Below are 26,135 nucleotides of genomic sequence, written 5' to 3'. Positions count from 1 at the left end.
TTGTGCAAGAGATGAGGTTTTCCATATAGATGTGGATCATGTGATCGTTATCTTGAGCTTATATGAGCTATGGTTCCATTTTGGATCAAATTCATCAAGTGGCAAAGTCCCAAGTTCATCAGAATATTTCAGGTCTTCTAAGGACCAATGCAAGTCAATTGAAAGTCAACTGAGGGCTTTGAGTATGGGAATTGAATTTCTTCATCTCCTTCATGTCCAAACAAGGCCTATTCATCATGTCAAACATCTACATTGAAGATTTTGAGGTCAAGTCAAAAGTTTCCCAAAATGGAAAGTGACCTATAATTTCAAGTTTCCAAAAATGGAAAGTTTTTGGACCAAATTCAACTCAACTTTCCAACATCAAAGAAGCTTCAAATGAATTTTTGTCCATTTCCAAAAAGTCCAAGATCTTGAGCATCTGCTGAATGGTTGAGGAGATATGATCAAATCATTGTCAAGTTTGCATGGAACTTCAAAAGGCCATAACTTTTGATTCATAACTCCAAATTTAGTGCCTCTTTTTGCATTTTGCTTGTCATGACCTCTAATTTCCAAATCATTCATCACATTGCATGAAATTTTATCATATGATATTTTGTTCATTCATGCCCATTTTGGAGGGAAAATGATAAATTTGAAATTAGTGCATTGTATGAACAAAATACCATTGCCAACATGTGCATGAGGTGATTTTAAGTGAATTTGAGCTCCCATTTGGTACTGTTCACGTATGCATTTGCCATGCACCACACAAATTGTCATTTTTGGTCACACACCCCATTTTCAATAATCTCAATTAAACCATGCTTAATTTTAATTAGGATGTGATTAAGACTGAGTATATATACCAAATCCTAACAGAATTTCTGATTATTCATCATTTCTAGATCTAGATTCTTCTTCCCTCCAAAAATTCTCTCAATCCAAATTTGAAATCTTTCACATAACACCTTAATTTGACTGCATAATCGTGTTCATGGATCATCATTAAGTGCAAATCAAGTGCTGGATTGGAAGGATTGGTGAAGAATCAAGCATATGAAGCTCAAGAACATGAAGATGGAAGTGATGATTTGAGCTAGATCTAGATCGTGCCAAGCCTCAATTATTGCATCAAGCTTCATAACATCATCTCAGGAGTTGATCTGGACACTTGCAAGGCCTTGGATCTACAGTTTCATTGGTCTGCTCTTCAAGAGGTAAAAATTCGATCCTCTTAATTCTTGATGTTATGCACATGTTTAGATAGATCTCCTTACGCTGAAAATTCTGATCTAAATTTCATAAAAAATGGTGTAGAATTGCCTGAGATACGTGTGTTTGAAGTTTTGATTGTGGAGAATGTTTTGATTCGATTTGCTTTGTACATGATGAATTAACGGGAAATAATGCTTGATCTGTAATGTACATAGCATAAGCTTTCATTTGATATAATTTTTTCGCGATTCTGGAAAATTCTTCATGTGCGTGTACTGTTCCTCCACCGTCTTCACGAAGAAGACGGTGGTTTCCGCCCTTGGCCACCGCGCGCTCCTCCCTCTGGTTTTCCTAGGGTTTTCGTCCTAGTCACGTCCACATGTGCAGGCTTGTTGGCCTTTTGATTGGCTCTCATGCGTTTGACCAAGCCACATGCGCGTTGACCTGCTGATGCAAGCGCCAACGCATTAGTGAAGCTATGCGTTTTGATCCCTCCCTCCATTCGATCCTTGGCGCTAGCATCTTTGAATTATTTTGTTCAGCGCGCTTCATTTTTATCTGGACCGAGTTCGATCCATGCCTGAGCCACATTTTAAAATCAATTTCATCATTTTACTTTTCCCTCCAATATCATGCACATGTGTTACATTTTATTTCAACATTTTTCATCACATTCAAAAAATCATATCAAATTGAAAATGACTCCAAATAATTCCAGAATTTTCGCTATATGATCCTTGGAATGTCTACTATTTTATGGTTGTGGTTTTATGATTTTACCATTTCTGGATTTTTAAATGTGGTTGATTCTTTGGACATGTGTGCAAAATGTACTATGCTTCATTCTTTCTATCATGAAATGCTCAATAATGATCCAATTGCCATGGAATTTTGTGTGATGATTCCTAACATGCTGATTGATGTTTGAGGCTTGGTTTGGTATTTTTCTCATTTTCCATTTCTGTTTTAGGCATGTGATTGTATGGTGTGACAATATGTGTCACACAATTTGATGTCATAATTATGCATTTTCATATCCATGTCAATTGAACTCTGATGATTCTAATTTTTGGCATGATGATTATATTTGACATGTTGTGTGCACATAAAAATTTCCAAGATTGTTTGATTCATTTCTGTTTTAATATGGAATTTTCATTCTTGATGATCACTTATGTGCTTTGAATTTGTCTTCGCTATAGCTTGCTTGGTTGATGACTTTGATTAATGCCTTTGACTTGGTCCTTTTTAGGACATGTTTATACTTGAATAAATGAGCTTTTTGTGGAGTATTGGTTGCTGTTTTGATTTTTTGATTTGCTTTTGACCCTAGGCTTTTGCCCTAGGGGTTTGTACTCACAATTTGAGCTTTGCCTTTTAGGTTTAAGCAATAAGTCCTAATGGATGATGTGATCTCCTTGCTTGAGATACAATTTGTTTTGTTTAACTAATGTTGATTGTGTTGTAGATCTTTTGGAGGTGGACTCACTTGAATGAGTGCCTTTTCTGAATTGCATTGTGTATATTGGTTGTCTGACTGTTGACTATCTGTTTAGTTTGTCTGAATGTGATATTTGACTTGTTTGATTTTCTTACAGGTACTTTAGTAGCTTTAACTCATTACTTGAGTTGCTTTGCTTTGATTGTGGTTGGCATACCACTTAGGTAACTTCTTATCTTCATGTAGTCTGGAAGACCTGCCATTTGGTAGGCACCTGTCTGAAGCCCTCCTTAAGAGGCCATGTTTTTGATTGTTTAATTTTGTGCTGAAGACCTCAATGAGGCATGGTTACAGGTAAAGACCTCCTAAGTGAAGAGGCATTGGCAGATAAAAGGGATGTGCAATCCATCCCCTGATATTCAGTTGAGTCTTTCACTTTGCTCACACCATGTGTTGATGCCTTTTGAATAAACACCCAAAATCTTGTATATAGAGTCAGTCATTGTGGAATAGAGTTCCTCATTCTGGACTCCCACACCTTATTTGATTAAAGGTCACCCAGGCCAGGTTAAGAGCTATGAGGTCTAACCCTCATCTCCTATTTCATCTGCTCACCATGATGGTCAATGTCATTGGTTAAGAGCCTCAGACACCCTTTCCAGTATTTGGCTTGTTTGTCGAGGTTGATATGACCCTTTGACTAAAGCCCAACTTTGATTGAGCCTCTTGGTTGTGTATAGCGTGTGATAATTGATTGCTTGTTTGCTTATTTGTGCATCATTCATATGCTTGTTTTGCATTTGTTATGTGTTTTCTGTTGAGGAGTCAGATGTAAGACCATTGATTGGCTATCTGTTTCCTGTTCCTTTTGGGGAGCTGGATATAAGACCATTGATTGGCACTCCATTTCCTGTTTTATTTTCTTTCATGGAGTCAGATGTAAGACCATTGATTGGCTATCTGTTTCCTATTTGGTTTTCTTTTTGTGGAGCTAGATGTAAGACCATTGATTGGCTATCTGTTTCCTATCTTATTTTGTTTTGTGGAGTTAGATGTAAGACCATTGATTGGCTATCTGTTTCCCGTTTTGTTGCTTTGTGGAGTTGGACGTAAGACCATTGATTGGCACTCCGATTCCCATTTTGTCTTCGGAGTTGGATATAAGACCATTGATTGGCTATCCATTTCCAGTTTTATTGTTTCTTTGACCTTGCTTATTTGCTTATTGCTTGGTGCTGCCTAATTCCTAAGGAACTTCCTTGAATCATTTCTATGATTTAGAGAAAGCAATCCTGCCTGTGGCTTTGCCCCTTAACCCTCACCCTTTTGTGATTAACTTTGAACCTTGTTTTCATCTTTAGCCCAAACCAGAAAACTTTTGTGCAAACATTTTCACTTGTTTTCAAACTAGAAACCTAGGCCTTAGGCCTTTGATTTTCAAACTTCATTTTCATAATACTTCTTCTGAATTGAACTTTAATATCAACTTTGACTTGTTTTTGTGAATACTTCTAATTGATTAATTTCACTCATTCAATTGCTTTTGTGGCCTTTGTCCACTTCTTAATCAAGTTTTCATGCATTAGCCATAGATCTGAATTATTTTGGTGGCTGATATAAATCTCGCCTTTTGTCCTTAGTGATTGAATAGTAAGACTTCCATGCTTATTATAGGGTTAACCCCTCACTAGCATGTTGAAGCTGTTCTCACATGGTGGACTTGTGGTTGTTCAGATTGAGTTTACTCCCGTGGATAATGAAAGACCTTAGGGCTTTTGTTTTAAAATCAATCCACTCACTTTTTGGAAATCTTTTAGCCGAACTACGACGTTTTGATCCTTATCTTTCATGAAAAGGTACGTAGGGAATGGGTTTCATCCATTCAAACACAAAAATAATAAAAATTGTATATTCTTTTCTCATCCCTTCAATCAATGTTTGCACAAAATAATTTCATAAACAAATAATGGTACAACAAGTTGTGAAAAGAGGTTCCTAGGAGTACCTAGGATGCATTGGGTGCCTAACACCTTCCCTTTGTATAATTACCCCCTTACCCAGATCTCTGACCTTTTATTAGTTTTCTTTGCGTAAAACTTCTTAGGCTTTTGTTTGCTTTCTAGCCATTCCTTTAGATAAATAGAAGTGCGGTGGCGACTCTATCTTTGTATGCTTTGCTTTTGATTTAGTCAATAAATCATAAAGTGACGAATACACCGCTACAGGTGAGGGTTAAGGGACAATGCCACGGGCAGGATTGCTTTCTCAAGATCATAGAAATGATTCAAGTAAGTTCCTTTGGAATCAGGCAACAGAGAGCAATAAGCAAATAAGCAAGAGTCTCAGATAAGAGAGCAACAAAAAACTGGATATGAAGTGCCAATCAATGGTCTTACATCCAACTCCGAAACAAAATGGGATACGGATAGCCAATCAATGGTCTTACATCTAACTCCACAAAAGAAACAAAATAGGAAACAGATAGCCAATCAATGGTCTTACGTCTGACTCCACAAAAGAAAACAAGATAGGAAACAGATAGCCAATCAATGGTCTTACGTCTGACTCCACAAAACAAAACAGAATAGGAAATGGAGTGCCAATAAATGGTCTTATATCCAGCTCCCCAAAAGGAACAGGAAACAGATAGCCAATCAATGGTCTTACATCTAACTCCACAAAAGAAAACAAAATAGAATAGGAAATAGATAGCCAATCAATGGTCTTACATCTGACTCCACAAAACAAAACAGAATAGGAAATGGAGTGCTAATAAATGGTCTTATATCCAGCTCCCCAAAAGGAACAGGAAACAGATAGCCAATCAATGGTCTTACATCTGAATCCTCAAAAGAAAACACATAACAAATGCAAAACAAACATATGAATGATGCACAAATAAGAAAACAAGCAATCAATTATCACATGCTATACACAACCAAGGGGCTTCACACAAGGGTGGGCTTTAGTCAAGGGGTCATATCAACCTCGACAAACAAGCCGGATGTACAAGTGTAGACAGAGGCTCTTAACCACTAACATTGAGAGTTAGGGTGAGCAGATGAAATGGGAGATGAGGATTAGACCTCGTAGCTCTTAACCCGGCCTGGGTGAGCTTGAATCAAAGAAGGTGTGGGGGTCCAGAATGAGGAACCCTATTCCACAATGACTGACTCTATATACAAGATTTTGGGTGTTTATTCAAAGTGCTTTAGCACTTAGTGCGAGCAAAGTGAAAGACTCAACTGAATAGCAGGGGATGGATTGCACATCCCTTCTATCTGCCAATTGCCTCTTCACTTAGGAGGACTTGAAGTACATGGCCCAAATATAAACAATCACAGGCATTGCCTCTTAAGGAGGACTTCAGACAGGTGCCTACCAAAAGATGGCAGGTCTTCTAGACTACATGGAGAAAAGAAGTTACCTAAATTGTATGCCAACCACAAGCAAAGCAAAGCTCAAGTAATGAGCTAAAGCGACTAAAGTACCTGTAAGAAAAGCTAACAAGTCAATATTCACATTCAGACAAATCAAACAGTAAACAACAGTGTTACGACCAATCATCATACAACAACAGTACAAGGCATAAGATACACGCAAACTCAAATTGTTTCATCATTCAAATGACCTACAAAACAGCAAGGTTAGTTAACCAAAGCAAATAGCAAAGCTCAAATGATGAGGCAACATCAACCATGGAGCTAAATGCTTGATCCTGAAATACAAAGCTCAAATTGTGAGTATGAACTACTAGTCCAAAGACTAGGGTCAAAGGCAAAGTAAAAAGTCAAAACAGCAACCAATATTCAACATGAAGCTCATTTAAACCAGTATGGACATATCCTAAAAAGGACCAAACCCAAATCATTAAGCAAAGTCATCAACCAAGCAAGATAAGGCAAAGGCAATTTCAAATCACACAATTGGACATCAAGACTCAAAATTCCATATTAAAACAGAAATGAATCAACCAATCATGCAAATTTTTATGTGCACACAACATGTCAAACATAATCATCATGCCAAAAATTGTAAACAGAAAAGCTCAATTGACCTAGAAATGAAAATGCACAAGTATGACATCAAATTGTGTGACACACATTGTCACACCATGCAATCATGTGTCTAAAACAGATATGAAAAATGAGAAAAATGCACAACCAAGCCTCAAAAATCAAGCAACATGTTAGCAATCATCAAACCAAATTTCAAATCAATTGGCCAATGTATGAGCATTTCACAATAGATTGAATGAAGCATGTCACATTTGCATACATGTCCAAATAATCCAAGATATTTTAAATTCCAGAAATGATAAAATCAGAAAATCAACACCACAAAATAATAGACATTCTCATGATCATGTAGCAAAAAATTTGGAATTATTTGGATTAATTTTCATTTTGTTATGATTTTTTGAAGTTGGAAGAAAATAATGAAATCAAATGGATCATGTACATGAAAATATGGAGGGAAATGAAATGATTTGGAGTAATTTGAAAATATGCTGGAACGGAGGATCGAACTAGGTACATGCAAAAAATGAGCGTTGGGAGAATAAAATCCACCAAAATTACACAGCCAGGAATCGAACAGGAGACATGCAAGTTTAAGCGCGCATCAAAACGACTGTGCTTTGGTTAAGTGGAGAAAATAACAATTGGAAATTAAGATACATCCACACGGGATCGAACGCAGGACATGTACATGAAAGGCATTCAAACAGTGCATTCCAAAGAGTGAACCAGAAAGCCCTAGCTACAGTGCACGTACGGCCAGGCATGGTGGTTTCCACCGTCTTCTTCGTGAAGACGGCGGAGCTACAGTAGCAAGCTCCAAAAAAAATTCAAGAATTATGCGAAATATACATCATTCAAAAGCTTATCACATGCACGTTCCAAATCTAGCATTATTTAAGTCTAAATCATCATGGATCGTGCAAATCGAATCAAAACATTTTATGCATACAAACTTTCAACTCATCATAACTCAGTCAATTCTCAACCATTTTTCATGAATTTTATATCAGCGTGATCAGCATGAAAAGATCTACAACATTATATGCATAAAAATGAGAATTAAGAGGTTCGAATTTCACACCTCTTGAAGAGCAGTCAATGGAAGCAAGCAATTCAAGTGCCAAAAGCATCCAGATCCAATCCTGAGATGATGTTATGAACCTTTATGTGTGAATTGAAGCTTGAAACGAACTGGATCTTGATTAATTTGCCACTTCCATCTTCATGTTCTTGAGCTTGCACAACTTGATTCTGGCTCGAATTCTTCAATCAAGAGCTTGATATGCACTCAATGATGATCAGAGAACACGAATATGCAATAAAATTCAAGTGCTATGTGGAAAAATTTCAAGTTTCAATTGAGAGAAAATTTTGGAGGGAAGAGAAATTTTGGATCTAGAATGTTCAAAACTGTGAAATTCTGTTATGATTTGGCATTTATACTTTGTCCTAATCACATTGTTAATCCACATTTGCATTGATTAATTGAGATTAAGAAAAATAAGGTGTATGACAAAAAATTGGAAAATGTGAGGTGCCATGCAAATTTGGACGTGAACAGTGCTGTATGGATGCTCAAAATCATTCAAAATCATCTCATGCACATGTTGGCAATGGTATTTTGCTCATGTAATGCACCAAATTCAAATTTCTAAATTTCCCTCCAAAATGTTCATGAATGAGCAAATGGTCATGTGATGAAATTTCATGCAATGTAATGATGGATTTGGAAATTATATGTCATGAGAAGGAATATGCAAAAAGAGGCACTTATTTTGGAGCTTTGGATCAAAAGTTATGACTTGTTGAAGTTCCATGCACACTTGGCAATCATTTGATCATATCTCCTCAAACATTCATCAGATGCTCATGATCTTGGACTTTTTGGAAATAGGAGAGAAAGATATTCAATTTTCATGTTGGACAAAATTTCATTTGAAGCTTCTTTGATGTTGGAAAGTCAAGTTGAATTTGGTCCAAAAACTTGCCATTTTTGGAAACTTGAAATTATAGGTCACTTCCCATTTTGGGAAACTTTTGCACTGGCTTCAAATTCTTCAATGGGATGAAGAAATTCAATTCCCACACTCAAAGCCTTAAGTTGACTTTCAGTTGACTAAATGGTCCTCAGATGACCTGAAATTGCTTGATGAACTTGGGCCTCAACCCCTTGGGGAATTTGCTCCAAAATGAACCTCTAGCTCATATAAGCTCAAAATAATGATGTGTGGTCATCAAACCAAGAAAATACCATTTGCTCTTGCTCAAAGGAAAACCTTGAATTGCCTGGCTTGATGACTGCTTAGACTGCAAAACAAATGTTAGATGACATATTTTTGATGCTTTTGGTTAGTGTTTAAACAAGAAAAGCAATGATATATAATGCAAGCAATGCCTGGTGATCCAAAACCACTCACAAGGATATCCCACCCACAAGGAAGGAAGGCAAGATGCACAAAGATCCTTGAGGCTATGTAATGCTATGATATGATGCCATGAGGGATCTTAGGGACAAAATTAGGGTCTTACAGATGCCCCTATTTAAGGTCATTCTAGCCGGAGAAATGAAGGTTAAAATCTTCATCTTGACGCGGTAGAATGGGCTTAAATAACAATAATGGGACAAATTTTGGTCCCTGAGAGACCTCATGATGCAAATGTATGAATGCAAAACAAAAAAAAAAAACTCTGTGGGAAATATAGGTCCACAAAGAAGAAAAGAGCAAATGGAGAAAAGAACAACTCCCATGAATAGTTAATTCTAGGGGGGGAAAACCCTACTGGGGAACAAAGGATTGAAAAAAATGCGTGAGCAGGACACGACTCAGAATTAGGGGAAAAAGAAATTGACACTGCGTGAGCAGGACACGACTTAAAACTGGAGACCTTACTGGGGAGAAGAAGACTCACAACTGGGGAAACATTTCCAAGGGAAGACAAATCCGATGGAAAGACTCAAGCTGACTCAAAGATGCGTGTGCCGGGAAATACGCCAACACAGCAAGACTATCCACAAAGGATACTTCGGACGAAAATCCGGACTCAAACTGGGGAAAGAGCTGACAAGACAACTCTGCCGAGAAAATGCATGTATTGAGGCGTTACGCCAACATAGCAAAAGGGAATCACAACAACAACTCCGCTGGGGAAATCTAACAAAGACTCTCTAGGGGAAGCAAAAGGACGAGATGTTACCGGTTAGTGAGTAACAAGCTCGGGAAGAATGAATATCTAAGACCTGTGTACGGGTGAAAGATATCAATCGACCAAAACATCTGAGGAAAACCTAAAAAAGGTATATTTCAACTCAGGAAAATCTAACTCCACTGGGGACCAAGGTCATAATAGGGAGCAGACAGGAAGGAACACCGAGGATACCGGGTTGTAGGCATATAACAGGTGACCGACCAAGGCGTGAATTGGTGTGTGTTCCAAAACACTCATCATCCTGAAGAAAGCTAGAAAAGCAGACTTGTTTATAGGATGGACATTCGATTCTGTAAAGAATGCGAATCTTACTCAGTTGGGGAAACAAACAAAGGATTCAACCAAAGAGTGCATGAGATATATTATCTATAGCCGTCAAAACATAGATAATATACTCGTAAGGAAGATTATCCATAACCGGGTTGTAGGTTGTTAAAGGATAGATCGACCGAAATCGTGAATTGGTTTGTGTTCCAAAACACTCATCATCCTGAAGAAATCTAGAAAAGCAGACTTGTTTATAGGATGGGCATTCGATTCTGTAAAGAATGCGAATCTTACTCAACTGGGAAGGACGAGACTTCGACTGAAGAGCGCATGACATATATTATCTATAGCCATCAAAACATAGATAATATACTCGCATGAAAGATTATCCATAACCGGGTTGTAGGTTGTTAAAGGATAAATCAACCGAAAAGAGAAACAATCGTTACCAACAACAAAAGGGTAGACGAGAGATGACTCACTGGGGATAAATTGCAAGCATACGGCAATTATCCAAACCAAAGGGGTAAAATGAATATTCGATTCCGCAAAGGGACAACGAATCTTACTCGACCGTGGGAAACACGAAAGGCTTCGACCGAAGAGTGCACGAGATATATTATCTATTGCCGTCAAAACATAGATAATATACTCGCATGGAAGATTATCCATAACCAGGTTGTAGGTTGTTAAAGGATAAATCAACCGAAGAGAAAGGCATCGGGATACCAAACTAGGTATGATAATGATGACCAATCAAAAGGGACAACAAACATTACCGGCAAACGGTGAATGAAAGAGGATCTGCTGAGGATAAAATTGCTTACTCGGAGCAAATATCCACAAGGAAGGGGAAAACCCGCTAGAGATAAAATGGCTTAATCAAAGCAAATATCCAAAAGGGGAAAGGAATATCAATACCGAAAACTGGGTAATGATAACCGCAAAGAGGGGATTACATCTACCGGTCAGTAGGCAGAAAACCACAGAAGAGTAACCGTCATCGGTTGGGATGACCAAAAGGTTAACTCTGCAAGGAGAGGAAAATAGGGTTTACAACTACCGAGATGATGGGTAGAAGACCAAAGATTCCGCTGAGGAACAAAGCGAGAAAAAAGGATTTACAACCACCGGTTAGTAGGTAGAAGACCACAAAATCCGCCATCAACCAGAATGAACCACAAAGGTTACCTCTGCTAGGGGATAAAAGTAGGATTTATAACTACCGGTTAGTAGGTAGTAAACCACACAGATAGGACTTACGACTACCGGTTAGTAGGTAGAAGGCCCCAAATTCCATTGAGGATAAGATGAATGAGTGCCGGTTAGTAAGCAACTATTCATTTATACCACAGGGAATCACAAGAGACAGTCACAAAAGGCTAATTTAGGATCGAACTAAAAAGGCAAACTGAATCAAGACTCGTCCTAATGAGGATATAACTCAAAAGGGAAAACCCATCCCATTATATGTGTTGGGAGGGAACGGAAACAACCGTCTTTCACAAGGATATAACTCGGTGGGGAAATGCAGAAGGAAAGGACAGACACTTTCTGCTTAAGGAGCTGACTCTATATTAAGAGATTAGACACCCGACATCTGCTTGGGGAGATCTACTGGAGAGATCTATATCACTACTTAGCAGGAGATAACAATCAAAAGATATATGGCAAAAGATGCGACATGAATATCTGAATGTTGTGATTATGCATGAATATGTTTGATTTATGTTTGATGAATGCTGACAAAACAGACATATCTAACACAAACAGGTCCAGGAATCAAACGCCCGGTACTACATCTCGAGAGAAAAAGCCAGAAACTCTAATGGAGAGTATCCAATCTGCTGGAGATATGAGATTCTAGGAAGCAAACTCTGCAGGAGAATCAGAGATATTACAAGAATCACACATAAAATCTCTGAGTGATGGATCATCAGTCTCAACTGAGAAAGAGGAACTTGTTGCATAGGCAGAAACTGCTGAAGAAAACAGAACACACAAGTAGAACTTGGCCGCACAAGCAACTCTACTAGGGATACTGTCAGCCACTCCACTAGGGACGTATATACTGAGGGAGAAAAGATCACACAAGTAGATCCTGCCACACAAGCAACTCTACTAGAGATCAAAAGGTATCAGGAAATCATCAGATCTCTGCAACGGAGGAAGAAGACTTCAAGAGGTTTCCGGAGGGATCATCAGTCACAACCGGAGAAAAGAGTTCAATACACAGGTGGAAACGCCACAACGACAACTCATGCTAGGGAACAGAGATGCCAGGAAGCAACCAGATCTCTGATGGGGATATATAGCATAGATGAAGTTCATCATGCCAACAACTCCGCTAGCGATCTATCTGAAGACATAACGGAATATTGGGATGTCAACCCACCAAATACCGAATCTTCCAAAGAAAAGCAACCGTGTTGGGTAGAGGATAAAGCTGGAGAGGAAAGTTGAAGTCTTCAACAAACACTCTGCTTGGGACTGACCCACAAAAGTGTTCAAACAACACTCTACTGGGGTTGAAAACCACCATAGGGCTAAAACAGCACTCTACTGAGGATAAAAACCACCACAGTGCTAGTAGAGGCCAGGAGGAAGGATGCTGTATTGCCGGGGGAATGAAGCTGAACAACTTCAACCAACACTGCACTGAGCAACCTTGCTGAGGAGAAACATAAAAGGTTCTACAGGAAAAAGATACAGTTATCTCGAGATATGAACAAATGTCTTACCTTGTTGGAAATCAAACCACCCTTGGGAGAGCACTGAGAGTCTCCTGAGTATCTTTTGATCATTGTGAATGTTCACTTTGTTTAAAAGCTCAAATTTATTTGATGGAATGGTAGTCTGCAAATGGCAAGACTCCATAGATCTGTACAAGTTTGAAATTGGTGATATATATTGGAAAGGGCTATATCGAACATAATGACCATTTCTCCACCAATTCCGAATTCGATGTATTCGAAGCTTCAGTTGGCGACGAATCGAGAATCTCTGGTGGATGACAGATATAGAACGCAGTCTTGTCAAGATGCAGTTACTTGCCAAATCCCTAATTTTTGCCTAGATTGCCACAGGGTGAGGTACTCAATCTAGCGGGATGCAAATATACTTTTTTTTCACGTCTCTAACTTTTGCCTGGATCGCCCTTTCGGGTTTTCCACCGAGACGCTCATTTTGCCTAAGCTGCCCTTTCGGGTTTTCAACTTAGTGAGCTATTCTGTTTTTTCTTTCTAGGCGAAGTATTTCTTGACTGCATCTGAATTCACAGGACGAGTGAAATCCTCCCCATCCATTGTTGTAAGCATCAAAGCACTGCCTGAAAAGGCTCACTTGACAACATATGGACGCTCGTAGTTTGGAGTCCACTTTCCCCTGGAATCGGGCGCGAAAGACAAGACTTTCTTGAGCACAAGGTCACCTTCTCGGAACACACGAGGCTTGACCTTCTTATCGAATGCTTTCTTCATTCTCTGCTGATATAACTGACAATGGCACATGGCAGTCAATCTCTTCTCTTCGATTAAATTCAGCTGACCGTAACGACTCTGATCCATTCAGCATCAGTCAACTTGGCTTCCATCAAGACTCTCATTGATGGGATCTCCACCTCTACTGGGAGCACAACCTCCATGTCATAAACAAGAGAGAAAAGGGTTGCCCCTGTTGAAGTGCAGATAGACGTACGATATTGTAGCACCTCAAATTTGCACCTCCCATTTGTATATACATTTTCATTTTAGGTCATTAACATTGCATTGTTCATTGCATAGTCCACCAAGTCATCAGTCAAGACTGGCATCAGGATATTCAACTGTGCAAGGCAATAAGTGAATTTTCTATGGAATCAAAACCTAGGGTTGGTATAATGAGTCCATGTGACCCAAGGATCATTTTGAAGTGATTTGGCCAAGAATTGAAGGCTCAAGGCTCATCAGTCAATGTGCAAATCATCTGAAACCCTAAAAAGTCAACAAAAGTCAACTGTCAGTTCAACTGTGGATTTGGAGGTGGGAGATGGTTAGAGATGCCTCATTCATGTGGGAACAAGTCTTATTTGACATTTCAAACATCAACATTGAAGAATTTGAAGTCAGATCAAAACATGCCCAAAATAGCAGGTGACCTGTAATTTGAATTTGCCAAAAATGGAAAGGTTTTCAACTCAAGATTACATCATCAAGGATGCTTCAAATGAACTTTTGTCCAACATGAAAGTTGTAGATCTTTCTCTCCCATTTCTAAAAAGTCCAAGATCAAGAATTTCTCATGTGTGGTTAAGGAGATATGATCAAATCATGGCAAAGTATGGCTTGAACTTCAAATGAGCATAACTTCTCAACCAAAACTCCAAATTGGATGGCTCTTTTTGCATTGCTCTTATTTTGACCTCTAGTTTCCAAATCATGCATTACATGACATGCATTATCATCATGAGATCATTTGGAAATTCACTGGATTTTTGGAGGGAAATTATGGAATTTAAAAATGATGCATTATTTGAACATTTCATCACTTCCATTGGCTCCAAGACAGAATTTGAAGTGAATTTGAAGCATTCCCGTGCACTGTTCACCATGCACACCATGCATAGAGGTGAAAAACCAAATTTGCATATGCACCACATTCTTGCTAATTCCCTTAACATTTGGCTAAACTTGATTAGAAGCATGATTAGTAGGAGGTATATAACAGAAACCCTAACTGTTTTTCACTAACCACAATCACAATTTTCAGATCTAGAAAATTTCTCAAACTTTTTCTCTCAATTTTTCTGGAAATTTCTTCAAACACAAACCATTTCCATTGCTTGATCTTGGTTCCTGAAGTATCATTGAGTGGATTTGCATGTAGAATCAAGAGATTTGGTGCAGTTTTGAAGCATGCTCGAAGCTTGGAAGCATTAATGGTGGATTCAAATTCTGGTGAAATCAAGAGCAATTGAACCTCAATTCTTCCTCCAATCATCCATACAAGTGTTATAGAAGAAGTTTAGAGCATTGCAAGGCTTGAATCAACACGAATTCCAAAACTGCTCTTCAAGAGGTTCCAAATCGAATCTCTTATTTCTCAAATTTATCATGTTATTGTTGTAGATCTTAGTGCGCTGATTAAACTGAGCTTTGAATCACAAATTTTCATGCAACATTGAGTGAGATATGCTTGTATAAAGTTTGGATGATGAAACTTGTTTGCTTCGATTCATACATGATTGATTGTTTCTTGATGAAATAGCTATGGATTATTGATGTATGATGAATGATGTACACGATGATATGCTTAATTTTAAGTTCTGGAAATATTGTTCTTGGATGTTCATGATGTTGCTACTGTTCATGTTGAATACGATGAGGAAGATGAAGTTCTGGATTAGGCCACGGTTTTGATTCATGTTTGCCATAGAAATCCGTTGCAGTATGTTAGTTTAGGGTTGGATCATGATTGGTGCATGAGATTTCCCATGCGCGTTTCTGATTGGCTTTCGCCCGCGTTGACTTGTGTTGACCTGTCAGCGTTTAAATGAAATGCGGAGTTTAGGCCTTGGCGCGCCAACGTGTTTGAATTGAGACATAGCTCGATTCCAGCCGGTGCACAAAGTTCAAATGCTCATTCATAATTTCCTTTTCCCTCCTTTGCCATGTACATACTTCACCTATGTGTTTTTTTTCATTTTCTTTCAACTTCAAAAATTCATATGTAATTGAAAAATCATCCAAAAAATATGAGATTTTTTCCATTATGTTCCTCATTGTGTCTAATATTTTATCATCATTTTTCCTTAAATTGTGCCTGGACTGGAAATTATTTTGCCTAAGGATATTGAAGACATGTCCATTCTTGACATTGCTTTGCCATATCATTTGTGAAATGCTGAGATTTTATCCAATGCTCATGAAATTTTGCATGCCATAACTAGACATCTTGCTTGACATTTTAGTGTTGATTTGGTATTTTTATCACTTTCCATTGCTGTTTTATGATCATGCTAAGTTAGGTGTGACAATTGGTGTCACACCTTGTGATGTTCAACTTGATTGATGAGTTTGCCATGCCAAATGAATTCCAACTGCCTTGATTTTTTGTATGATGCATGCTACAGATGTTGTGATTGCTCATGATTTTTGGTGGAATATTTGGAATCATTTCTAATTTAATTGAGATTTTTCATTCTGGATGGTCACATGTGAGTTTTTGGATTGCCTTGAACTTCATTCATTTGTGAAATGCTTGATTCTTATCCAATGAATGTGAAATTTTGCACAGTATATCTAGACATGTTGAGTGTTGTTTTTGCTTTGGTTTGAGGTCTTTATCATAATCCATCTCTGTTTTAGGCCTATGCTAAGTCGGTGTGACAATTGGTGTCACACATGAGCTTGTTGTGCTTGCCTTGATTTATGCTATATGATTGCCATGCCTAATGATGTCCAATGCCTCCAATTTTTTGTGTGATGATCATGTTGTATGTACTGTTTACTCATGAATTTTGCCAAGATTATTTGAATCATTTTGGATTTAATGTGCATTGTTTCTTCTGATGTCACAATGTGGTCACAACTTGCATACCTTGCCATGTTTGGTTCATGAAATGAATTTGGTTAATGATATTGATATGGGACCTTTTGGATTGTGTTCTTGATTGAATGAAGTTGATTCATGTTGAATTTCAGGTTCTGTTTTGAATTTTTTCTCCATCTTTGACCCTAGGCCTTGACCTAGTGGTTTGTGACTCACAGTTGAGCTTTGATTTCAGGTTTACACATCCAAGTCCATAGTTGATAATGCTTCCTCACCTGAGCATTGATGTTTGCTCTAAATGTTGACTAACCTTGAGTTGTTTTGTAGGTTGATGCCAAGTTGTTTGTGTTGTGCCTATTTGGCTTATGCCTTGCACACTGTTGCATTGCTTGTCTGTCTGATTGTATGGATGACTGTTGTCTGTTTCTTTGGTTGACTTGTATACTGATTGGGTTAGATTTTTTCAGGTACCTAAGTTGCTTTGAGTTCTTTTGAACTTGCTTTTGCTTTGCTTGGTTGCTTAACCATTGAGGTATAACTCTCTGACTTCATGTAGTCTGGAAGACCTGTCCTGTTATGTGGGCAGGCACCTGTCTGAAGCCCTCCTTAAGAGGCAATGCTTGTGTTTGTTTACCTTTGTGCCAAGCAGGAAAAGTCCTCTTATGAGGCAATTGGCAGATAAAAGAGATGTGCAATCCATCTCCTGCTATTCAGTGTGTCATTCACTTTGCTCACACACCTTGTGTTGATGCATTGTGGATATTAACCCAAGATCTTTGTTGTGTCAGTCATATGTGGAGAAGAGTTCCAACTTTCTGAACTCCCACACTTTCATTTGTCTGAAGCTCTCCCAGGCCAGGGATAAGAGCTGTGAGGTCTTACCCTCACTTCCCATTTCATCTGCTTCACCCTAACTCTCAATGTTAGGGTTAAGAGCTAACTACACCCGATTCCAGTTGGCTTGTGTTTCACAGCCTAACCTTGTGTGAGCCCAATTGTTTGCATATAGTGTGTGTGCTTGCTTTGTGTGCTTGTATGTATTTCCCTGTGCAAGTTAGATAGCAACCTTAACATAGGGATCGTATGCATGACAACTTCTAGGCTCGAGTCGTAGTCTCCCTAGTAGTTTGTGTCTCCCTTTGTATCTGGTTAGGCTAGTCCTTTTTCCTTGTGTAGGGGAACTACGTCGCCCTGATCCTCATACCAGATGAGGTACGTAGGCAGGAGATGAGCTGATCTCTCCGGGCGCCCTTTTTCTTTTGCAACCCCTTTGTGTGTGTTTGGAGTCTGACGTAAGTCCAGCGATTGGCAGTTGGTTTCCTATGTTTGCTTCTTTGTTGGAGTCTGACGTAAGTCCAGCGATTGGCAGTTGGTTTCCTGTGTCTTGTTTGCTTGTTGGAGTCTGACGTAAGTCCAGCAATTGGCAGTTGGTTTCCTGTGTGCGTTTGTTGGTTCGGAGTCTGATGTAAGTCCAGCGATTGGCATTCGGTTTCCATGTTTGCCTGTTTGTGTGGAGTCTGACGTAAGCCCAGCGATTGGCAGTCGGTTTCCTGTGTGTGGTTTTGTTTGGCGTGCGTTAGTCATGCTACGAGTGCTCTGATTCTTCTCCGATCAGAGAAGATACGTATGCATAGGATGCGACATCCTAGCGAGCACGTTTCCCCTGTCCCGAACTACGTCGACTCTGATGTCTGTGCCTAACAGACTACGTAGGCCCAGGATGCGATATCCTGCCGAGTTAGTTTCTTTTGTCTTCCTGTGTCTCCTTTCAGCCTGTGTGTGCAGTTTGTTTGAGCAGTTTTTAGCAACCTTTCTTCTATTCTTTCTGAGCGTGGATCCCGTCGAGTACGACGGATGCGTAGGGGTGCTAATACCTTCCCTTCGCATAACCGACTCCCGATCCCATCTTTCTCTGGATGCGAGACCATGTCTTTTTTCCAGGTTTACTTCGAGCGTTTCCTTTCCCTCTTTGGGATAAATAACGCACGGTGGCGGCTCTGTTGTTTCGTTTTCTCGCCGGTTTTTCGCGTAATGCGACAGCTGGCGACTCTGCTGGGGACAAGAGAAGTTGACCTCTTGCTGGTCCATCTTCCCTAAGCGAGTCTCTCCTAGCGCTCTCTAGGATAGGGTTTGGTTGCTTTTGTTGTTTCATTTATTGCATTCATTTATTTATTGTTTGCATTTATGTTTGCATTTATTGTTTGCATTTATGTTTGCATTTATTGTTTGCATTTATGTATGCATTCATCTGTTCATCTGGATGTGCTGTGTTGTCTCTCTGTTGGGGTGGGAGTTACTTGAGGTAAAAGGCCCAATACCCAGGCTATGAGTGAAATCTAGGACACCTAGGAATAGAGTGATTCATGGGAAGCGGGTGGTATTGTGCCACTTAGCGGAACTTGATATCATGAGCAGTTCAGACTCTGATGGGGTATTATCGTTACATACTTCGGGTGTGTATATGAAGATATTCTATGAAAGGGTTATTTATGTTGCGTTTCTCTCGACTTTACCCTGGCCTAGATGACACCCGTGAGTGGGGAGGGAATGATCTTTATTATAGGTACAGTTGGTGACTTGTCGGTGACTTGTTGGTGACTTGTGATCCTGTTGGTGACTTGGTTCAGAATTGATTGGGTCTCAGATGACTTTGGGTTTCAGATGAATTTGTGGTTCCGAGTTCAAGCCGAAGCTTTGATCCTGTGCTCCGAGATACACAGCCAGCCAGTCTTGTCAGCATCATTTGCATCATAGCATGTTGATTTTCAAAAAAATAATGCAATGAAAAAATGAAAAAATCAAAGAAAAAAGAAAAAAGAAAAAAAGTTAATCTCTTCATGCATATCATTTCTCAGGTTCATTGAGGAGTCTATTCATTGTGAGAGATGGCATCTGTTCCGGAGTTGAAGCGGAAGACGTGCTCCTACAGCTTTCACCGTGAGCCTTTGACATCCCTGATAGAGTTGAGCAACCTAGTGACCAGTGGTAATCAGAAGGGGTTTGTCGATCAGTATGGGGATTTGTTAACACTGTTGAGGATGGTGTTAGATCCGGTGCCGTTGCAGACTCTTCTGCAGTTCTACGACCCAGAGCTTCGTTGCTTCACATTCCAGGATTATCAATTGGCGCCTACTCTTGAGGAGTACTCCATTCTGTTGAATGTCCCGATCCGATATCAGGTTCCTTTCTTGGATGTGCCTAAGGAGGTTGATTTCAGGGTTATTGCCAGAGCTTTCCATTTGGGTATCAAAGAAGTCAATGATAATTGGAAATCCAGTGGGGATGTTGTAGGGTTGCCTTTGAAGTTCTTGTTGAGGATGGCTAGAGAAGAAGCAAAGAAGGGAAATTGGGAAGCTTTTCATGCTCAGTTGGCCATCATGATCTATGGGATTGTCTTGTTCCCGAGTATGCCCAACTTTGTGGACTATGTTGCAGTCACTATCTTCCTTGGAGGAAACCCGGTTCCTACCTTGTTAGCTGACACTTACTATGCTATTCACAGTAGGCATGGTAAAGGTGGAGCTATCAGATGTTGCCTTCCACTGTTGCTCAGATGGTTCTTGTCTCTCCTGCCAGTCAGTGGACCCTTTGTGGATGCTCAGAGCACTCATAAGTGGACTCAAAGGGTTATGTCTCTTACCTCTTATGATATCAGGTGGCAGTTGTAGCACCTCAAATTTGCACCTACCTTGTGTACATACATTTTCATATTAGGTCATTAACATAACATAGTCCACAGCATAGCATTGCATTGTCCTTTGCCCAAGTGCAAGTCATAAGACAAGATTAGGTCAAACTGATCAGGAGAATCTGTCAAACAAGCAAACATGTGCATTTCTCAAGGAAACAAAGCCCTAGGGTTGGTTTATCAAGTTCATATGATTATGTGATCATTGTGAAGTGGTTTGGCCAAAGGTTGGATGATCAAGGCTCAACAGTCAAGCTGGATGTCATCTGAAACCCTAGAAGGTCAACTGAAGTCAACTGTGGTCAACTGTGCCTGAATTCATGGATTTGAAGGTGGGAGATGGTTTGAAAGGCTTCATTCATGTCCATACAAGTCTCATTTGACATTTCAAAGATCAAGATTGAAGAATTTGAGGTCAGATGAAAAGTTTCCAGAAATAGCAGGTGACCTGTAATTTCAAACTGCCAAAAATGGAAAGTTCTTCTCCTCAAATTTATATCATCATAAAAGCTTCAAATGGAATTTTGTCCAACATGAAAGTTGAAGATCTTGCTCTCACCTTTCCAAAAGGTCCAAGAACATCCATTTCTCATGTGTGGTTGGCAAGTTATGATCAAATCATTTTCAAGAAAAATTGAACTTCAAAGTGGCATAACTCTTGAACCATTTGGCCAAATTGGGTGATTCTTTTTTGAGCAAGTCACATTTGACATGTACTATCATGATGCATCATCACATTTCATCACCAATCATCACATCAAAATGGCATTTTTCAAGTGAATCAATTTGCATTTTGGTGGGAAAAATAGTGAATTTGAAAAATACACATGATTTTCATGCCAAACCATTTCCAACACATTCTAAACAGAAAATTGGACTTGCTTCAAAGGCATTTTTACTGTTACATTGGTTCTATTTGGAAAAGGTCACTTTTGCCATTTGACATAACATGTGCATTTTACTAAATCACTTGATTTGGCTAAACATGATTAACAATTGTATTAAGCCATCATATAAAGCATTAATTGTAACTGAATTCATATAATCACATTCATAATTTCAGATCTGAACAGAAAATTCATCCAAATTCTCTCAATTTTGTTCAAGCTTTTTTCTCATTTTTTCATCAAATTGCATCATTCTTTTTGCTTCTTTTTGTATTGATCATCATCTGCAGAGGATATTGAGCATCTGTTGAACAAGATCGTGGCCAAATCCATGCCGAATCACCACTGTTGAACATCAAGCTTCACACGGCATTTTGAATTTCCTACGAGATGGAGCATAATTGAGCTGCATACTTGACTCCATTTATCTCCTAAAGCATCAATCCACATCTGTTTTGCACTTTGGAACCTTGAAACCATCAAATTCAACAGTTGCATCTTCATAAGGTTGGAACTCGAATCTCACCATTGCTAAAATTAGGTTATGGCTTTGATAGATCTCTTATTGCTCTGCACGATGCGAGTTGAATCGTGTGTTTTCATTGAATATTAATGAAGATATCTGGATTTAAAGTTTGAACACCAAAACTTACTTTGATCGATTCATGTTGTATAGTTAGAATTGAGATAAATCATGCTTGAATTGTTGTTGTACATGATGTATAATTTGCAAGTTTTCATGAGCAATCGTTCTTGAGTGATTTCTGGTGATGAATATGATGAAGGCGCTCAAGAACACTTCCCAGACTTGTGTTAGATCTGTTGTCCGTGTGTTTTGCAAAGGAAATGGTGTTTGTCTCCCATATAGCCATTCACATTGTGCCAAGTGCGTAAGTGAAACGCGGCGTTTCACTTGAACGCGCGTTAGTTTAAATGAGCGAGGTTCGATCCTCCGCTCTGAATATTTCTCACATTAGGCCTTTAGCATTTTTCATCCATATGTTCACCATGTATCACATGCCATTCCATGTTTTGTTTTATTTTCTTTCTCATTCAAAAAATGATAACTCACTCAATTTTAATTCAAATTTCATGATTCTTTTTTTGATGTTCTCCTTATCATGTCCTCGATTTTCTGGTGATTTTTAATAATATTGTGCACGGATGGTTTTTAAAAATGCTTAGGGTTTGCTTTGACATGTCATTTTGTGCACCATGCTCACTCTTTTGATCATATAATGATGATATGCTTCATTAGAAATTCTTGAAATTTTTTGTGCTTAAAATAGACTCATTCCTGGTCATTTTGGTATATAGTTTGTGATTTTTGAGTTCCTGGATTGAGAGATACGCTATGATCTTTAGAGGTGTGACAATTGGTGTCACACCATTTCATGTCCAACTTCTTGATTTTATTTGCCTTGCCATTTGAACTTGAATTGAGCTGGATTTTTGCATGACGATACTTATGAATGTTGAGAATGCTTGTGAATTTTCCTGGAATTTGGGAATGCATTTCCTATTTGTTTGATAATTTCTCCCCTGTTTGACCAAATGTGGACTTCTTGTGAGACATGATTTTATTTGACTTGTGAAATTCTGGTGGTTTATTGGATGGACTTGAAATTTGGCATGTGTACTATAGACATCTTGAAGTTTGCCATGGTTTAATTTCATTCATTTATCATGCTTGGTCTCTGTTTTATGATTGCTTGAAGTGGATGCATGTTTTGATGCCTTGTATGAGCTTGTATGAGCTTGTGTTGAATTTTTGAATTTCATTGGCTTGCTTCCCTTGGTCCAAATGAGCTGAAATTTGGTGTGTAGGTCATGTTATGAATTCTGTTTGATCATGTTTTTTTTGGTGATTTATTGAAATGTTTGTGATTTGATTTGAGTTGAGCCATTCTGTTTGGTCCTTTGAGGTTCTAAATTGCATGTTTTGTGCTCTTTCCTTCATGAAATGATAATGATGAATGATATGAATTTGAAACCACTTGGATTTGTTTTTTAATTTCTTGATCTTGACTTTTGATAAGTTTCATGTTCTGTTTTGGCTTTTTGATATCATTTTGACCCTAGTCTTGTACTAGTGGTCTTGTGCTCTCACATTTGAGATTTGTTTCAGGTTAAAAGCACAATTTGCTTATGCTTGATGATGTGCCTTCAATTGGAGTTGGCTTGTTGCTTGTTTATGACTAACTTGGAATTTGTTTTGTAGGTTTTGAAACTTGAGTTTATGCCTTGTGGCTTGCACCTTTGTGCATTGACTGTTGTTTGACTGTATAGTTAACTGTTGACCATTGTCTGTCTGCTTTTTGGTTGAGCTGAGTACTGATTATATTGGATTGATTTCAGGTACCTTAGTTGTTATAGTTCCTTTGTAAACTTGATTGTGCTTTGCTTGCTAGCTTGAGCATTGAGGTATAATGATCTCTTCTCCATGTAGTCTGGAAGACCTGTCCTGTTACTTGGCCAGGCACCTGTCTGAAGTCCTCCTTAAGAGGCAATGTTTGTGCTTGTTTATTTTTGTCCCCAAGCAGGAAAAGACCTTTGTTAAGGCAATTGGCAGACACAAGAGGTGTGTAGTCCACCTCCTGCTATTCTGTTGAGTCGTCCCTTGGCTCACATCACATGTTGATGCCTTGTGGACATTAACCCAAGATCAGTTGAGTCAGTGTCACAAGTGTAGAAGGGTTCCCACTTTCTGGACCCACACTTCATTGTCTGAAGCTCTCCGTTGATTTTGGTAAACGTCGAGTTTTTCCTGGTCGTCCCCAGTTGAGTTACCTCTCCGTTGGTTTTGGTAAACGTCGAGTTTTTACTATATGTCCGATGACATATAGTTGATATCGTCCCCAGTTGGCTTACCTCTCCGTTGGTCTTGGTAAACGTCGAGTTTTTCTGAGTTGTCCGTTGGCATCTAGTTGTGATTTCTGTTCCCATTCATCGTTGTTGTGATGTCTGGAGGTGACTGTATCCTTGAAGAGAAGAAAAATCAAAATCCCCAGTAATAAATATCAGATCCCAGTGGACGTTTCCGTTGGTGGATCCTTGTATTGTGCAAATTCTACGGTTCTTGGTATTCAATCCCAGTTGATTGAATAGGGGCAGCTGTAGCACCTCAAATTTGCACCTACCTTGTGTACATACATTTTCATATTAGGTCATTAACATAACATAGTCCACTGCATAGCATTGCATTGTCTTTTGCCCAAGTGCAAGTCATAAGACAAGATTAGGTCAAACTGATCAGGAGAATCTGTCAAACAAGCAAACATGTGCATTTCTCAAGGAAACAAAGCCCTAGGGTTGGTTTATCAAGTTCATATGATTATGTGATCATTGTGAAGTGGTTTGGCCAAAGGTTGGATGATCAAGGCTCAACAATCAAGCTCGATGTCATCTAAAACCCTAGAAGGTCAACTGAAGTCAACTGTGGTCAACTGTGCCTGAATTCATGGATTTGAAGGTGGGAAATGGTTTGAAAGGCTTCATTCATGTCCATACAAGTCTCATTTGACATTTCAAAGATCAAGATTGAAGAATTTGAGGTCAGATGAAAAGTTTCCAGAAATAGCAGGTGACCTGTAATTTCAAACTGCCAAAAATGGAAAGTTCTTCTCCTCATATTTACATCGTCATAAAAGCTTCAAATGGAATTTTGTCAAACATGAAAGTTGAAGATATTGTTCTCACCTTTCCAAAAAGTCCAAGAACATCCATTTCTCATGTGTGGTTGGCAAGTTATGATCAAATCATTTTCAAGAAAAATTGAACTTCAAAGTGTCATAACTCTTGAACCATTTGGCCAAATTGGGTGATTCTTTTTTGAGCAAGTCACATTTGACATGTACTATCATGATGCATCATCAAATTTCATCAAAAATCATCACATCAAAATGGCATTTTTCAAGTGAATCAATTTGCATTTTGGTGGGAAAAATAGTGAATTTGAAAAATACACATGATTTTCATGCCAAACCATTTCCAACACATTCTAAACAGAAAATTGGACTTGCTTCAAACGCATTTTTACTGTTACATTGGTTCTATTTGGAAAAGGTCACTTTGGCTATTTGACATAACATGTGCATTTTACTAAATCACTTGATTTGGCTAAACATGATTAACAATTGGATTAAGCCATCATATAAAGCATTAATTGTAACTGAATTCATATAATCACATTCACAATTTCAGATCTGAACAGAAAATTCATCCAAATTCTCTCAATTTTGTTCAAGCTTTTTTCTCATTTTTTCATCAAATTGCATCATTCTTTTTGCTTCTTTTTGTATTGATCATCATTTGCAGAGGATATTGAGCATCTGTTGAACAAGATCGTGGCCAAATCCATGCTGAATCACCACTGTTGAACATCAAGCTTCACATGGGATTTTGAATTTCCTACGAGCTGGAGCATAATTGAGCTGCATACTTGACTCCATTTATCTCCTAAAGCATCAATCCACATCTGTTTTGCACTTTGGAACCTTGAAACCATCAAATTCAACAGTTGCATCTTCATAAGGTTGGAACTCGAATCTCACCATTGCTAAAATTAGGTTATGGCTTTGATAGATCTCTTATTGCTGAGCACGATGCGAGTTGAATCGTGTGTTTTCATTGAATATTAATGAAGATATCTGGGTTTAAAGTTTGAACACCAAAACTTACTTTGATCGATTCATGTTGTATAGTTAGAATTGAGATAAATCATGCTTGAATTGTTGTTGTACATGATGAGACGAGTTCAATGATGTATAATTTTCAAGTTTTCATGAGCATTCGTTCTTGAGTGATTTCTGGTGATGAATATGATGAAGGCGCTCAAGAACACTTCCCAGACTTGTGTTAGATCTGTTGTCCGTGTGTTTTGCATGGAAATGGTG

The sequence above is a fragment of the Lathyrus oleraceus genome, chromosome 6, assembly GCF_024323335.1.
Source record: "Lathyrus oleraceus cultivar Zhongwan6 chromosome 6, CAAS_Psat_ZW6_1.0, whole genome shotgun sequence".
NCBI classification, from domain to species: Eukaryota; Viridiplantae; Streptophyta; class Magnoliopsida; order Fabales; family Fabaceae; genus Lathyrus; species Lathyrus oleraceus.
This window is presented reverse-complemented; position numbering follows the sequence as displayed.